Here is a 4,781-nt window from a genome sequence, read left to right as displayed (position 1 = left end):
ATCACCATTTAAAAATTATGAATTCCACACCCGCGCAAATGATAAAAATCAGTTTCTTATTGACATAAACACAAACTGAGCGTCAGCCATATGCACGTGTGTTCTGCACCTACGGCACACTAAAAATTTTGTCACCTCACGTTCAGAATACAGATCAGATATCAAGCGATTATTTGTGCCAGAACTGGGATTTTCATCAAAAAATTACAAAGTTAAACAGTCGAATATTTTACAATTTGCAATTTTTATGCAGTTATCTGCCAAATTTATGGAGAATTAAAAACAAAATCGATTTTAACTATTGAATCTCAAAAACAACAAAAACTGAAGGTTGCACTGTTAGCAAATCATCGGAACGCGCTCTTTCTCGCCGTAACTTCACTCATATGCGGCAACTGTGCAAACTTCACTGCCTTCCAATCCCGACGAGCTTTGATTTCGATTTACGGAAGAGTGTGGAAACATGTGCGAAGGGGACAACCGATATTGTACTTTTCAAGTCAACGGCCTCTGTGTTGATACTGGATGAAATTATTCGTATTTGCTAGGCTGTGGTATTTTCTCGTAGCTTTTCCCGTAGCTTCACTGAGTTCTACAGCGAGGGAGATCACATTTTAGTTTGTCAATAAAAATAAATATAAAAGTACTTTTTTGTAATGTTCTATTAATACAGGTATATTATAGGTAGGTAATCGTAACATGAATTGTAGTCAAAGCATAGTAAATTATTACTCTATAATGTTTGATGAACCAAATAAAACAAGAAAAACAGAAGTGTAAATGATAAAGTATATAAACTTATTGCGGTGATTTGTCACGAACTTTTTTCATACAAAACTTTTTGCTTGTTCGTGTCACAACCTTATACTAATTTAATATAGCGTTTAAAGTTTCTAGAATATTACAGTGAATGTTATTAATTGTGTACAGCAACCAATAAAGTAGTACAGTGCACCTATGTAATTACTTAATTGGTTACGTGTATTGAGCGCGTGCCAGTGATTGAAGCTGTGACTGTGTTTTAAGATTATAATCGATATGATACTATGAAAATGATCCATTGGGTAGTCACAAAATAAACAATATTAAAAAAGCGGTGATCTCTCGATGTACCTGTAGTGTTAGTATAAATGTTAATAAATTGTTATTTTATAGATATTTTTCAGCGTGTTGACAGTTTTATATTGTAATTAAATAAATAATTTGTTTATTGAGCATTGGCCTTAAAAGATAACAAATAATTAGGAAATAAAAAAAAAATATTTTATCAATGTAAAAGCTATAAATATTATTAAAATTTTTCGTCCTTCGAGACAGGCTTAATAAGCTCTAATTAGCCATACTGCCGGATTTTACATTTTAATTCTTGTTAATCATTCCATTTTCTGACAATTTTCGTGGGAAATCGTTATTTATGTATTGTTCCAAAAAAAAGGAAATTAAATACGTATTCACTGCTCGGTCATTTTGTTCAAAACTGTAAGTACCTATAATAAAAACCCACCATTTCGCTCAGAAAGCACTAATAATAAAGAATAGGATTAAAGTCAAAATTACTTTCACATGCAACATAATAGAAAAAAAGTCTGTACTCCATAGATCGTTTTTTTCTATTTGTGTGTGTATGAGCTAAGGCGGAATATTAGCGGAGCTACAGAGCTCAAATACACGCCTGAGATAAATTCACAACATAAACGTAAAAAATACGAAATTTTATAGAAATTTGCGAATCACTATTCGTTATTTTTTAGAATTTAGCAAGAGTAGAGTCGTACTATTTTTTGAACGACTTACATTATATACATAGTTCTTGCGAAAAAGAAAGTCGTTAATCCTTAGTTTACCTACATATTCCAAGGTTTTCTTTCCACCTTTCAAACGGTTTTCTGTACCCGCGTGTAGCGTGTGCATTGTAATAGGTAACAGGGCTATTGTGTTATAGCCCCCAAGGGAAATATGCCTAGATCAGAGACGAATAATAAGTTCTACCTCGTGTTATGTATCTGTCTTGAGTTTGAACAAACGAATAAATCAATGTATTTTTACGTTGCATTATGTGTATCCACAAAACACGCCGCTCGTATAGCTTACCATATAGAATCGGTTTCTAAAATTGGAGATACCTATATATATTGATGAAGGGATTCGGGCAAAAATGGAAATAAAGTACGCTGGCATTGAGTGATGTTGACTGGCATTGATTGGCTGAGATTGGCACAAGAGACTTATTAAAATTGTTTTATTAAATCCGTATAAAAGAGCTTGATTCGATATTAAAGTCTTACCAAGTCAAATTGTCTGTATTAAATAAGTGTCACTTGAGTGTAATCAACGATTACGCGTAATTTGAGTATTGCCAAAAAACACGGTTATTAATAAACGTCACTCAACGTTTAAGTTACGGATTAATCCGACAGTAATGTCGTTTGTCTTTAAATTAATTATCAGTATATACGGCCTTTCCGTATTGCTAAATGGATCTCAAAAACCAACTACGGGTTTTACAGTGCGCTTTCCAAATACTTTATATGTAAAAAAAATTTTGTTACCGCCTAATGCTTCTTCTTTTTTTTATAATATTAAATGACGACATGTTTAGGCTGATAGCTTAGCCAAAGCCTTAAAAAGTAAAAAAAAAGATCCGTCACCATGAGACATAAGTTGACAAGTCTCATATGCCTGTAATTTAATTTTTTTTCCATCCTCTAAGAATTTCACCAGTACCCTTACCCTTCAAAACCGGAACACAATAATGCTAACATTACTGCTTGACGGCAGAAATAGATAAGGTGGCAGTTCTTCCCTGGACGAACTCTTTCACAAGGAGCTCTACTGCTACTAATCTCTTTAGAGAAATATAAACAACGCACTGACAAAATTCAATGATCTACATTGAACAATTAATTTCTTTTTTTATAGCACCAAGTGACAGGACGAACAAGTCGTGCGCCTGGTGGTAAGCGACACGTCTATCCATAACATTTGCAGTGCCGCTTAGAACTTAAAATCGCAAAGACCTGCGTGGCAAAGATCTTAGGGGTACTGCCACTACGCCCGTCACTAGACAAGTCCCATGTGCCTGTAATTTCACCAATACCTTTACCCTTACAAACCGGAACGCAGTAGTGCTCACATTACTGCTTGGCGGTAAAAATAGGTAAGGAACTGTTTAGTAATAAAACTCTGGGATCTTGTCTCACGGTCGGCAATGCATTTGCTGCATTAAAAATACTTCCCTTGCATCGCAAATGTCCATAAAAGATCCCATGGACGTGAACGGTCTGACTACAATAACATAAAAATTTTATATATAAATATTTTCACATATCTACTTACCTTACCGTGCCTTAAGTAGGTAAGGTAGATACCTTACCTACTTAAGTCGCGGTCACTCACTTTTACTTTCTAGGAATCAGTCCCTTTCGAGTCTTGACGGCGATTTTTGGCGGGTAACATATGAATTGGAAATATGTATGTTGTGGTCCCCATCCGTACGTAAATCGAGGGACTTTTGTATAAATATGCCATATTTCTTTATACATTTTCTATGCCTCCCTGGTAGTTCAAATGTATTTGTATAAATCCGTATTTGTAAATAAAATATGTTATTTGTAAAATCCACATGCTGTATACAAACATCGCGTGTGAGTGAATATATTTATTACAAAATAATAAATCGGTGTCACAGTTTACATAATATTATTATCTAATCTGACATAAAGCAAATGTTGTTTATATAGCTAACTTACCTTTGCTCGCGGTATTATCGTTTAGCTAAAGAGAGGCAACATATCACATCATTGACTTTAACCCATTAATATCTATACATAATAATAAATGTGTGAGTTAATTAAAGCAATAAAATGTTAGACAATTTAAAACATTCTAAATTAAAACGTAATAACCTATTGATTTCTTAAGACCCAGCAAACTACAACGAGAAAACTGCTAAATGCGCAATGTAGGTAAATGCAGTAAAATACCAAAAATATACAGTGAAATAGATTGGCTCAGGAAAAGTACGAAGGTTAGTAATAAAAGTGTTGAAAAAGAAATAAAAAAAATTATTGCTAAGTGATAAAATGTTATAGTGAAATATTATGATTAGAGGTAATATTATTTAGCAAAGACAGTTTTACTTTAGAAAACAAGCTAGTATTTAATGTAACTTAATTAACGAAGAATTAACTAGAATAGATATAAATACATATAGGTAATTGAAAAGAGCGTTGTCTTGCCAACAACCTGATGGCTAGGTTGGCAAGGTGTTTAGAATGAGTGTAAATTGTATATCTGTGGAGAATAAATAAATAAATATTAAGCAAATATGCCCAGTTCCAACAATACCTATATATTAATTAGGCATACACGATTGGTATTCGACTTTAAGAACCCTCATTAGGAAACAACTGCTGTTTCTAGATTCCAGAATAAATAGCGTCAAATTTGAATGCTATATTCTCATCAAAATGTACACTGGGCGCTTAATAAGAGTCTATACAACCTCAAATGGCTTGGATTGATCCCGCATAACAGTGTAAGTGCTAAATGAAACACATTGGAAAAAATATATAGTAAAATTGAGGACATACACTGTGAAATTAGTATACGGTGTGAAAATACGATTCCTAAAATTTTACAAGAAAATCGCTATATTCGATAGGTACCTACTTTATACATATACCAATGATTTTTTTTTATATCAACTAAACTAAATATACTTACTATACGGTATACATTTACTACACGTATACCGCTCGACCCGCGCAATAGAACCGACT

Source organism: Hyposmocoma kahamanoa, unplaced genomic scaffold (genome assembly GCF_003589595.1).
Source record: "Hyposmocoma kahamanoa isolate Upper Pololo Valley unplaced genomic scaffold, ASM358959v1 81, whole genome shotgun sequence".
NCBI lineage: Eukaryota > Metazoa > Arthropoda > Insecta > Lepidoptera > Cosmopterigidae > Hyposmocoma > Hyposmocoma kahamanoa.
This window is presented reverse-complemented; position numbering follows the sequence as displayed.